Genomic DNA, 13,121 nt, shown 5'->3' with positions numbered 1-13,121 from the left:
TTCTTCTCATAGCTGGCATCAGTGGCACTTCCAGAGGTCCCTTCTTGTTCTCTGTCTCTTTCTTAAGACATGCTGCAATCAGATTGTCTTTGCTAGGAAAGATACTGAAGAGTCCATTGGCTTTATTTTTATTCCACCACCCACGACTTTCTCCCTGAACATTTTTAGAAATAAGGTGTTCCCAGTACCTGACAGGAGCTTTTCCTAGTAAAAGATTAAATTAAAAATGAGTAACCTAGTATGATATTAAGCTAATACTACACCCTAGCTCAGAATGCCTTCAGGACAATGAGTTATTCCTCTCCCCCTCCATAATACCGGAGGCTCTCTTGAAGGAAAGTGATATTTCCAGTACAGACAGTTCTTGCTTTATGTAAATTTGCATTATGCAAATAAATAAATAAAAATAAAGAATTGAAATCCTAAACAACTGGAGAGTCATTTATTATTTATGGAAGGGCTAGATTTATGTGATCAAAATGACAATACTCCTCAAAATAATTTATGGATTTAATGAGATTACAACCCAAAGGCCAGGGAGTTTCTTCACAGAACTGGAAAATATCCTAAAAAAATTCACATGGAAAAACAAAAAGGAGAGTGATTAAACTTGAGCATTTTTTTATTTGGTGATTTTAAAACATTATGAAGTGTTGACAAAACAATCTGGTGCGGGGGGGGAGAGGGGATTGGATGAAAGAGAAATAAATCAAGGGAATCTAAGATCAGATAATCAAATGTCTACCAGAAATCAATGTTTGGCAACTCTGTAAAAAAATTAAACTGGGGAAAGAATTCAACAAATAACAAATAAACTTGAGAAACTTAATAACAATTTTGTAAGAAATGCTTCTAGGTTTGTATCTTACACCATACATATCAGTGAATTTCAACTGGTTAATACACTTAAACATTTTTTTAAAACCTATAAAAAGATGAACGCGATGGAATAATGTGTTTATCTCAGTGGTAGAGGGGGCATGATTTTTTTTATTGAAAAAGAGACAAGTGTTCTTAATATCAAAAGTTTAAAATTTAGACATAAAAATAATATAACAAGGGGCAGCTAGGTGGCGCAGTGAGTAGAGTGCCGGACCTGGAGTCAGGAAGACTTGAGTTCAGATCCTGCTTCAAACACTTAACATACACACAAAAAAAACCTGTGTGACCTTGAGCAAGTTACTTAACCCCAATTGCCCTCCAAAAAGCAAATAATAATAATATAACAAGGATTTGAAAAATATCTATGGTAAATATGACAGATTAAAAACTTGAATTCTAAAATAAATAAGGACTGGTTAAAATGTACAAATGTCTCCCTGATTCCACAATGGATAAATGGTCAAAGGATTTTTAAAAGAAGAAAAACAAATTGTTAATAATTACTTGATTATATAATCACAATGCTACAAATCAAGACAACTGTGAGGTACTACCTGACACTCATCAATTGGAAATAATAATAAAAAGCAATAAAACTCCATGTTGGTGGGGAGAAATAGATAAAATCATTCATTTTTGATGGAATTGCAAACCTGTAGAATCTTTCCTGGCAGTAATGTGGCAGAATATAGTTAGAGGTACAAAAAATAATCATTTCCTTTGATCCAATCACTCTTTTTGAGGCAATATGCCCCAAAAGTGTTATTTTAAAAACTCTTCAAAGATTTTCATAGCAGCATTATTTATAATTGCAACAACAACCAAAAAGAAAGCAACCTAATGTCCAACAGTGGAAGGAAGGAGTTGTTATCATAAGGAGCAGACAAGAAGTTGGATTACCAGTGGCTTAGTAGGGGGAGTATGGATGAAGCATATGCATGTACCATGTCCAGGGCGAAAACTGTATTATAAAGACTTTCTCTAACTGAAAGCTGAGACCAGTCACTTTGATTCTCTCTTCTGCTTTTTTTTCTTCTCTCTGAAGATGGAAAATGCACTCCTTTTGAACTCAGTTCTTCCCTTGGAACTTGGGAATGTTTACCATTGTGTGTTTAAAGGTTTACTTTCTCAAGTGGGAAAATGTGATAAAACTGTTGATCAACAGAATTATTAAATAGTCTTTGTTATTTCTTGAATACACTGTTAAAAGGGGTGATTGGAAATGACTTGGGAGGATAGCCTGAGCGAGATTTCTGGCTAGGGGCTCATACTCAAAGGAGATATTGTTTATTTTAACAACATTTCAGAGAAGAGAGAATACATTCACTAGAGGTTTCTCTGAACATCAAAATGAGTCAGTACACTCACAAGAAATAGCACCGTGGGAAGCTGATGGCAGGCATTGATCAGTATTCATGGCCTGCTTTGCATGGTGAGGCTGAGATAGTCACAGGAGACAAAGTCATATCTCAAGGAAGGAGTAACTTGGCTCAGACAAAGGTGAGAGATGGAGAAGTAAAAATGACTGACCTCTCTACCTGTCTGGTCAGCAGCCTTGCATCAAGAAATGCTCTTCCAGGGGTGGCTAGGTATTGCAGTAAATAGAGCACCAGCCCTGGAGTCAGGAGAACCTGATTTCATATCTGGCCTCAGACACTTAACACAAAATTAGCCATGTGACCTTGGGCAAGTCACTTAACCCCAATTGCCCTGACTTCCCCCCTCCAAAAAAATGCTTTTAAAAAACATTGATTTTCTTTTAAGTAAAATGAAAAAACAAAGGACTTTTTGATGGGAGAAAAAGCATTAGGTTGATTTCTGGATGTTTTGATGTGAATGTGATATGAAATGCATTCCTCTTTTCAGCTCCAAATGCTGGGCTCCATTTTTCTGAAACTGATCTATTCTATGTTTGGCAAATGCACTACAATGCTGAGATAATACTGGCATGAAAAAAATATGGGCTCCTCTGGTAGTGAACAGCTTGAAATCATTCCAAGCACAGATTTGTTTTTAATTTCACAAGGGTGATCTAGCCTGATCTCCTCTTTCTGTGTGCAGATAAATCATCTGGATATGTTATGATTTGGAGATTGTGATAACTCTAACTGAAGATGCCTCAAGTTCCTGGATGCAGGTCTTTCCTTCCTTGCTCTGATATATGGAATGCTATGCACTTCTCCTGTGTCCCTTCCTCATGTTCCACGTCCAGAGGCAACACGGTGCCAGAAAAGAGAGGGCTTCAAGTCTAGGCACTTGCTAGTTGTATGGCTATGACCAACTCACATAGCCTCTCCATGTCATTAGATGGGGAGTTCTTCCATTAGGGTGTGAGCACCTTGAGGGCAGAGGCTGTTTTTGCATTTCTTTGTATTTCCATCCCTTATCATGGCGTCTGATTTATAACAGGCGCTTAAGAAGTCCTTTTTTTTTTATTTGACTTGCCTCACTTTCCTCATCTACAAAATGGGTAGCATAAAATCTGTAGTATCAATGTCATAGCATTATTATTGTGAGGATCAGATGAAGGCAAAACATTTCATAAAAGTGAAAACACTATACTTACTCTAAATATATTGGGGGAGGGGGAGACTGAAGCAACCTGTATAGCCTCAGCATAAGGAGCTTTTCCTACAAAGATCAAGGCCATCTTGGGGCAACTATATCCCCTGTTAGACCTAACCAACCAGGGTGTCCTAGATAAAGTAGTAACACAAAGCATTGCCCTAGAAGGCAATACTACTACTACTACTACTATTACTACTACTGCTGCTATTACTACTACTACTACTACTATCATCATTACCATTACTGTGATTACTACTACAAGTAATGACCAACATTTCTATAGTATTTTAAAGTTTGCAAAGTATATTATCTCATTAGGACTGGAAATGTGAGGACCATACCTCCATCCAACCTCAGTTCCCAACTCTGATAATAGTGAACTTTACTAACCTTAGTTTAGTCTCTTACCACTTCTCACCTGCATTGTTTCAATAGCCTCTAATTGACCTCTTTGCCTCCAGACTTTCCCCACCCTATTCATTCCTCCTAATAGCCACCAAAATTATTTTACCTAAGTTCAAGTCTGCTATTTGATAAAACTCCAGTGGCTTCCTGTTGCCTCTGGGATAAAATACACACTCTTCTCTTTGACTTTTTCTGCCTTTCATAGCCTCATTATACATCCCCTCACTTCTTATGTGCTATAGTCCAGCCAAAGGGGCCTACTGCCCTTCACACATGATGCTTCATCTTCCATCTCCTTGTCTTGACTGGTCATCTGCCATGCCTGGAATGCCCTTCTTCATCTCTGCCCCTAAGAGACCCTTATCTTCTTTCAAGATGCAGATCAAGTGCTACCTTGTATACAAAGACTTTCCTGACCTTCCTTATCTGCTAATGTTCTCCCTCCCAAACTACCTCATATTGAACCATTTTCTATTTTTTGTATTTATTCTGTATGTATTTCTAGAGAAACATGTTTCTCCTCATAGAGTGTAATCTCCTTGAGAGTAAAAGGATTCTTTCAGCCTTTGGAGAGACAAAGCCAAATACAGTGCAGAGCAGAGTACACTGAATATACTTCATCATTGATTGATTTTGACCCCCTGTACTCTCAGAGAGGTGAACACATTCTCCTCTTGGCCATTTTCTCCACGTTACTGTACCACAGATTGTAGAGATTCAGCATGGAAAGGCTCCAGGTTAATGCCACATGAGCCAGGAACCTGCTCCATTGTGGTGCTGATCTGGACTCCAAGGGAGACCCACTCACTCCCCTTTACCAAATTCCCCTTGCTCAAGTCCCTGGCAGCCCCCAAAGTAGTCCACGGGCAGGCATGCCACCAATGCCTACAACTGTAATCATAGACCATGCACCTTGTGCATGGTGACAGGTGTGATCACTCTACCCCACAGGAAGGACTCCTGAAGTATCTGGTCATGCCCTAGTGACTGCACATTCACCCTGGTGCTGGTCCTGCAAGGTGGAGATTCTGGCTTGTTATTATGCAATGCTGATGTAGCACTTCTCTCTTTAGATATTCACAGAACTTTTTGGAGTGGTGAAGACAGATGGCATTCTCATCCCCATTTCACAGATGGCAACAATAATACCATAGTAACTCCTCCTCTTCCTCCATTTCCACTTCACACTTCCATGATGCTTTCAGGCTTACTAAGCTTGATTCACAAATACCCCATGAGATAGGCCAACATAATTTTCATTTTACAGAAGAGGAAGACTGAGGTCCAGGTTAAATGATTTGCTTGTCATCATAGCTAGTAAGTCTCAGAAGAGAGGGATTTGATTCCAGGCTTCCTAATTCTAAATCCTAACACTTTTTCTACTACTGACCTGAGAGGTTCAGTGACTTACCAGAAATTCACAGCACATGGAAATGAGTCACTAGGGTCAGGTTTATTACTTCCTTTGAGCCCTGGGTCACAATCTGCTTCCAACTGAAAGCCTTCCTCATTAGCATCATCCCACTCCAATCATTCCCACACTTCTATATCTCTGCCCCATGAATGTGTTCCAATTATAGTTTGTGTAGCTTATAACTGTTCTCAAGGCATTTCATGGGTACCCATTTTTCTTTACCCAAACCAGAACATAAGGCCCACCGAGGGCAAGAAACATGTCCCTCCATACAGTCTGCTACAGTGTTCTTCACACAGTGTCCCTGTTAACCCATATTCTGGGTGCTAGACCAGACAAACTGCATTGTTCACAGCTGAAACATTCTATTTCTGGTTGGACAGCAGTTTGGGAGGGGAGAAGGAGCTTAGAGTTCATCTGGTACAACACACTCATTTTCTGTTTGAGGAAACTGATCGCATAGAGGGCAGTAACTCAACCAGTACCAAAAGGTTAGTGGCAGACCTGAGACAAATGATCAAGAAGAAAAGGGAGCAAAAAGGATCCCATTTTTAAAGAGAAAACACTGCCTTCAGATGCTCATTTCAAGCCTCCTTTGGCCACATCGCTCAGTTCTCTCTGGTTTTTAGTTGAAAATCAACCTCAAAAGAGTCATCCATTTTTGTCAACCTCTTGGTTTGATGGCATTTCATAGGACCTGGAGCCATTCAGATGCAATACTCTGGCCCTGGCCTCTGCAGGAGCTAAGGAATCTCATTTGAGCTCTGGTCAATGAGGCTGTAAACACTGGTGAGTTATAAGCAAAGTGTTATTTTCTTAAAAACAAAAGCACTTAAAAAGGGTTTTTTTTTTTTCTTGACAACCAGGGCCTTGTTTAGAGGTCACCTGGCACCTGCTTTTTGGGAACAGATTTTTTTTTATTTTAAAGTGGTTGAAGAGACAGGAAAGAGAAGGAAAACAGAGGGTAGAAAGAAAAGACAGGATAGAGGAGACAGAGGAAAAGGAAAAAGAAAAAACAAAAAAGAAGAGAGGAGAGAAATAGAGTACATACAAAAGGAAGGGAAGAGAGAGAGAGCATAAGGAGGAAAAGGACAAGAGAAAAGAATCACAGAAAAGAGAAGAAAAAGAGAAGAGGTACAGAGGACAGAAAGAGAAGGAGAGAAAGACAGAGACACAGAGAGAATAGAGATGTGAGAGAAGAGTAGAAAAAGAGAAGAGAGAATGTTAACAGAAGGAAAAGAAGAGGACGGGAGAAGAGAAAGGAGGAGTGAAAGAAAAGAGGCAGAGAAAGGAAAAGGAAGACAGAGAAGGTAAGAGAGAAAAGAGAGAGGATAGAAAGGAAGAGACCAAAGAGAGAGTAGAGATACAGAGAGGGATACAGAGAAAGAGAAAAGAAATAAATAGGAGAGAAAGAAAGTAGAAGAAAGAGAAAAAAGAGAAAGGAAAGAGAGTAGAGATAAAGAGGAGGATACAGAGAGAGAAGAAAGAAAGTGAAAGAGAAGAGACAGAAGTGGAGAGAGAGAAGAGAAAGGAAGAAAGAGTAGAGATCAAGAGGGGGATACAGAGAGACAGAAAAGAGAGAAGTAAGAGAAAGACAAGAGGAAGAAAATGGAAAAATGGAAAAAAGAGAAGAGAGAGAAGGAGAGAGAGAGAGGAAAGAAAAAACAGTAGAGTAGACATACAGAGGGGGGGAGAGAGACACAGAGAAACAGAGGTAAGAAAAAGAGAAAAAAGAGAGAGAAGGCAAGAGATAGAAAGGATAGAGAGAAAAGAAAGAAAGAAAGAAAGAAAGAGAAAAAAGAGGAGTGGGGAGAGAAGAGAAGGGAGAGAAACCCAGAGACAAAGTCAGAGAAAGAATTTTCTCCAGAGAGAAAAAGAGAAGAGTGGCCTTCTCAGGGCTCTGGCCTTTGCCCAGGCTTCACGGCACTACCTTACAATAATGTTCTGTTACAGTCTGTAAGCTGGACCTTGGCCTCTTTCCACACGTTTAGAATCATCGAGCTAATTAAGTGGATATTGTTTTCTGGTCCATCTCTCTTCCCCTATTGCTGTCTCCCCCTTCTGTCCCCTCACTTAGCGGTAGTGTCAGAAGTAATATTGAGACTGACCTTTTCCCATCACTGTCCCACACACCTCATTAACTCCTCTCTGCAGATGAAGGCAACCATTATGGATTGGAAGAGCTGACAGGTTTGTTAGAAAGCTGAGGAGCAAACAATTTCCCAGAAGTTCCTCACCCTTTCTCTTGAAGGACATGGGAGGAGGCCCATAAGGCTACCTCCCACACAAGTCCTTTCCTGACCTCCCTCCCCCCACTTGTCAAGGATCTTGAAGTTAGTTTGTCTTGTTTACATGCTACATCTCCCCTATAGAATATAAGCTCCTTGAGGTCAGACGTTGTTTGATATCTATGTTTACATCCAATTCCACCAACTTGGCTCAGTTCTTCTAGCACACAGTAGGTACCTTATCAGGCAGCAGTAGGAAGTGATTTGTTATCATTGTCAAATTGAATTGTGCCAGACTGAGAACAGCAGGCGGTTGCTTTGTTGTCTTCCCCATTAGACTATGAACTCCTTGAGGGAAGGGAATGTATATTTGTCTTTCTTTGTATTCCCACACCCGGCACATAGCAGACCCTTCATAAATACTTGTTTACTGATGATCACATTAATTTCTGAGTGTATCCCTCCCCTGCAAGTCATCCCTTGTAACAAAGGTTTGAAAAATTAAAGAGGAAAAAATAGTTCAGTGAAATCACCCAACACATTGACCAAGGCAGCATGTGAAGACTTTCCCCAGTGGAATGGGAGGATGCGAACAATTTGTTCCAATGGCCATGAAGACAACTGAAGCAGGTGCTGTGGAGGGCTTAGAGCTTGGTCAGACATCGAAGATGCCAAGGTCGTCCATTGTATGTATGGCAGACCACCCCACTCGTCCTGACTTCTGTCCTTCCTCTGAACTTTGATGACTGAAAGACAGATCGAGACTGATGGCTTTGTGCAACTGCTTCACTTTAATCAATTCACACATTAGTCAAGACATCACCTTGTGATATAATCAGTCCTCTTGGAAATAAAGGATGAATAATAATATGCTATATTACCCACATAGGCCCTCACCTATGTAATGAAGAAAGAGAGGTAGATTGTCTCTATTCTTCATATTTAATACATGTGTCATATATTATGTATAAAAGCCCTTTGTAAACCCTAAAATGCAATAGAAATGTCAATCATCATTATTACTCTAAGAGTCTGGAAATTTGTCAAGTCACTATTTCTCCCATAAGAGCAGGTCACAAGCCCCTCTCTGACTTAGGAGATGGTCTTGGAAAGTTTCTGTAGCTAAAAAGTTCATCCTCTTGTTTCTAGTCTGGATGGAGCCAGGCTGGTCCTCAGACAAGAGACCTAGCTGGGCTGAATTTGAAGCCTTTCCCACTTGGTAGGACTTCTGAGAATGTGTACTTTGCTCTCAGAGAACTGAGGGTCACCTCCACAGATGTGCTGCCAAATATTTAACAACTGGTTCTCTGAAAGGAGGGATATAGGGGAACCCTGTATTTATAACATGCTTTTAAATTTCATCTACCCTATTTACATTTTCCCCATCACTTTCTTAAGTCTAGACAATCAACAAAAAAAATAAACCAAGCCCTGATTTGTAGTTGTTGATTTCTGGGGAATAAATGCCCACACTGGAAATTTAACAGTGGACTCTCATTAACTGATTCAACCTGACTCCAGCAGATATACCCCTGGCCCCTCCCTGACATGACGTGGCACCATGTGTGAGAACATATTCAATACACAGCAATATGGCACAGCGATTACAGTACTGAATTTATAATCAGAAACACTGCCCTCAGAACCCAAACCCCGAGTGACTACCTGTGTAAACTGAGGGCCAATTAAGCTAATCTCCAAGCCTGAGGCAACTCTTTGGATTAATTTTTACCATCAGCTTTCTCCACTCTGTTCTCTTCCTGGGCAGTTGACCAACCCTGGAGGAAGTCACACAGCTATGCTGAGAGTGTTCTCTACCAAATTATGTTACTTTATCCCAACTGATTCACACCAATACTTTTCAAAATAAATTTTTTCAATGTATTTTGGTTTTGTACCACCTATATTTCTCACTGTATCCTTCCTATCACTCCTCCAGAGTGATCTCATATAAAGAAGGATTTTAAAAGAAAAAAATCAGCAAAATTGATCAATAATTTTTAATGACAATATAGTCAGTCTTCTGTATTTAAGGATTTGCCCCCCTTCCCCTCCATATATACACACATCTCAACAAAGGAGTTAGGGGGAGTTGTTTTCTCCTGTATCTTCTTGGGGACCAAGCTTGTTCTTTGTAGTTTTGTAAAATCCATTTTCTATTATTTTATAGTCTTTGGTTTTTTTTTTTCCACTTAAATCTTAGTCATTGTCTATAGCTCTCTTGCCCACACCCTTACTTCACAATGATTCATGTCTGCCTTTCCATATTTCTCTAGTCATCATTCTAATGATATTCTACTACATTCATGTGTCATGACTTGTTTAGCCATTTCCCCCACTGATGACAAGTTCTTATTGAACAAGGTACCTTGACCTCCCCAGAACACTGTGCTTAATAAATGCCTATTGAACTGATTCATCTAGTTAGTACTTGGGATCACAACATCTGACACACTCATGGGAAGTGACATATCCAAGGTCACACAGCTTATTAAGGATGAAAATGAGATGTCAAAAGAGAATGCTAAAGGTGATGAAGAGCTGGATGTGAACTGTGTGCTCATTCGGAAGAACGTAGAAGGTAATTAGTAGCCTGGAAGATAGAAAAGAAAATGGGAAATTGGCTCAGTGTGTGGTTCTTTGGACCAATTGTTCCTTTTCCTTTCTCATGGCTCAGAAATCTAGAACTCATTGCAATTCTTAGCACGCAACTAGCACTGCTTCTACTTCAGGCTGTTTCAATTACTTCTGTCATCTCATATATTATGTCTGGTCAATGACATTTATTAAGTGCCTACTGTGTGCTGGGCAGTGTTCTAATTACTGTCTCTCCAAGCAGAAATATTCCTAATTCATATTTCTGTAGCTCCCTCCAGAGCAAGCATACAAGAAATGTATGGCAAGTGTTATCATCTCCATGGTATTTTCCCAGCTAAATGTGATCTCACTGGCATAGGGAATCCAGGCATGGAAACTCTGTCTTCTTGGTGTAAATTACAGCACTTCTATAACTTACAATCTTAGGGAGTTGACTGGGGCACTGAAAAGCTAAAGTGTCCATAGCTATCCAACTATTATGAGTCAGAGACAATACTCCGATCTAGATCTTCCTGATTGCAAGGTCAGCACCCTATCCACTATCCCTAAACTAGCTGTCCTTTTACAGCTGAGAAAAATGAGACTCAGAACAGCTCAATAGATTGACTAGGACCACACAGCTAATGTGGGTCGGAGCAAGATTCAAATCCAGATTTCCTAACTCCAAATTCCTTTCTCTTTCCACGGAACCATAGCAGCACCTATTAAACTAATTAGCAACTAGTATTAGTTCTCTCTTGACTGTAGGAAACTGTGAGAATGCACCAAATTAATAGCTCTAGGAGGTCATCACAGATTGCTACGCTATTTGTTATTGCTTCTCATTCTGATTTTCCTTCAACCAAGAAAGCAGGAGATTCAGTAATGTTGTCATTGCTGTTAGCAGTGAAACAAGGGGGTCAATTATTTAGGAGGTTAAAAATGACCACGTTAAAGATCTGCTGTTCTAATACAGAGGGCCTGAGGTTACTGAGAGCTTGGATCTTCTGATACTACTGTTGTTCAGTAATTTCAGTCACATCCAACTCTCCATGACCCAGTTTGGGGTTTTCTTGGCAAAGATACTGGAGCCCTTTGTCATTTCCTTCTTCAGCTCATTTTACCGATGAGGAAACTGAGGCAGAAAGGATTAAGTGACTTGCCCAAGGTCACACAGCCTATATCTAGGCTGGATTTGATCTCAGATCTTCCTGACTTCAAACCTGGTACTCTTTCCACTGAGTGCCTAGTTGTTCCTGTTATTTAGAGGTAGCATTTAGTATTTACATAGTATTTAGAGGTTTAGAGGTATTAGAGGTAGCTATCTCAGTGCCCCGAGTATAGGACCTGGAGTCAGGAAGACCCAGGTTCTGATCCTGCCTCAGATACTTCTTAGCTGTGTGGTCTTGGACAAGCCACCCAATCTCTTTGTTTCTCACTTTCCTGATCTATAAAACAGGAATAATAATGACATTGACTTCATGGGGTTATTGTGAAGATCAGATGCAAAGTGTTATATAAATGAGAGCTACTGGTGGAAATTAGCAAAGCAGCACAGGGCTTGGAGCCAGGAAGGCCAGAGTTAGAATGCTGCCTCAGCCACTGATTTGTGTGAGCCTTAGCAAGTCACCTTACCTTTCTATGCCATGGTTTCCTCATCTGTAAAATGGGGATAATACAGTAGCCACCTTCCAGGGCAGTTTTGAGGACTGAGATGTCATTTGTAAAGTGTCTAGCAAACATTAAAATGCCAGGTGAATGTTGACTATTACTAGCTCATTACTACTGGTGTAGTCTTTGAGAAGGCCTTGTGCATATACAAAATGAGAGGGATGCCCTCATTGACCTCTGGGGTCCCAGCTCTAGAGCTGTGACCTAGTGCCTTGTAATTCTAAGTCACATTGCTGCTTGCTCTGGCTGTTTTCTCATATGTAAAAGGAGGAAGTTAGATGCAATCAGCCTCCGGGTCCTTCCAGCTCTAATCTGTGATCCCAGATGGCTACTGGGTGATCTCACTGACACTGTAATGTGGGGTCTTCTTGGTTATTGGTGACATTTCCCCTTAAAAATGTTTTAGAAGCAGCTCTGGTGATGAGTTCTATCCATGAATCTATTGTTCGGATTTCAAACTGTTTACAGGGAAGAGGCTTTAGAGCTGTTTATTTGCTTGGAATTGTATCAAGGTCCTCAAATATTTGCCAGGAGGTTTGGTGGAAAAGGTCTAGACCAATGCAAGACCCAAAGGCTCCCAGAAAATCCAAAGAGGCTGATGGTGACAATTCAAAATGGCCTGATTGATCCTAATTTCACTAGAAGGAACACTGAATTTCCCCCAGGTGGAAAGACCTCAGGGCGGGGCTGGGGTGGGGGGAGCTCAAGTAGGCTCAGGTAAATGAAATATCCCAATGCTCACTACTGGTTCATAAGACCATAAGAACATAGCTTTAGAGAGAGAACTAGACCTGGAATCAGGAAAACCTGAGTTTGAATCCTGCCTCAGGCACTTACTATGTGACACTGGGCAAATCACATAACATCTTTCTGCCTCAGTTTCCTCATCTGTAAAAGGGATATAATAATAGTATTTATTTAACAACCAATACACATCTATTAAGTGCTTACTTACTATGTCAAACTTCATACCAAGTGTTGGTGAGTTGTTCTTTGTACTTGAAGAGAACCCAAAAGACATCACTATGTCAGGGTCATTGTAAAATGTGTAAGACTGTGGCTACTCAGGCCAAAATGAACTCAGAAGGCTTTACCACAGGTTAGGTAAAAAAATAGTCCATAGGGGCAGCTAGGTGGCGCAGTGAATAGAGCACCGGCCCTTGAGTCAGGAGAACCTGAGTTCAAATTCAGCCTCAGACACTTAACACAAAAACTAACTGTGTGACCTTGGGCAAGTCACTTAACCCCAAATTGCCCTCAAAAAAAAAAGGCAAAAAAAAAATAGTCCATAATCTGTCCAAGGTCATAGAAATAGCAAATGGAAGACATTCCATCAATGAAAGTCACTACTCTTAGAGATGAGTGGGAATGGGAGG

General features: G+C 40.3%; 1 long non-coding RNA gene across 2 annotated transcripts in view; it reads right to left on the bottom strand.

The window, feature by feature from the left end:
- The window catches only part of LOC138162129 (uncharacterized), a 28,016-nt gene extending 20,502 nt beyond the window's left edge, over nucleotides 1–7,514 (bottom strand). For both annotated transcript variants that reach the window (XR_011168554.1, XR_011168555.1), the window contains exon 1: nucleotides 7,378–7,514. This is a non-coding gene — a long non-coding RNA (uncharacterized lncRNA). The remainder of the gene's footprint in view (nucleotides 1–7,377) is intronic.
- Nucleotides 7,515–13,121: the final 5,607 nt, after the last annotated feature.

The sequence above is a fragment of the Petaurus breviceps genome, unplaced genomic scaffold (genome assembly GCF_028583685.1).
Source record: "Petaurus breviceps papuanus isolate PSGF00001 unplaced genomic scaffold, PetGlider_PUasm1.0 186, whole genome shotgun sequence".
Taxonomy (NCBI): Eukaryota; Metazoa; Chordata; class Mammalia; order Diprotodontia; family Petauridae; genus Petaurus; species Petaurus breviceps.
This window is presented reverse-complemented; position numbering and strand designations above follow the sequence as displayed.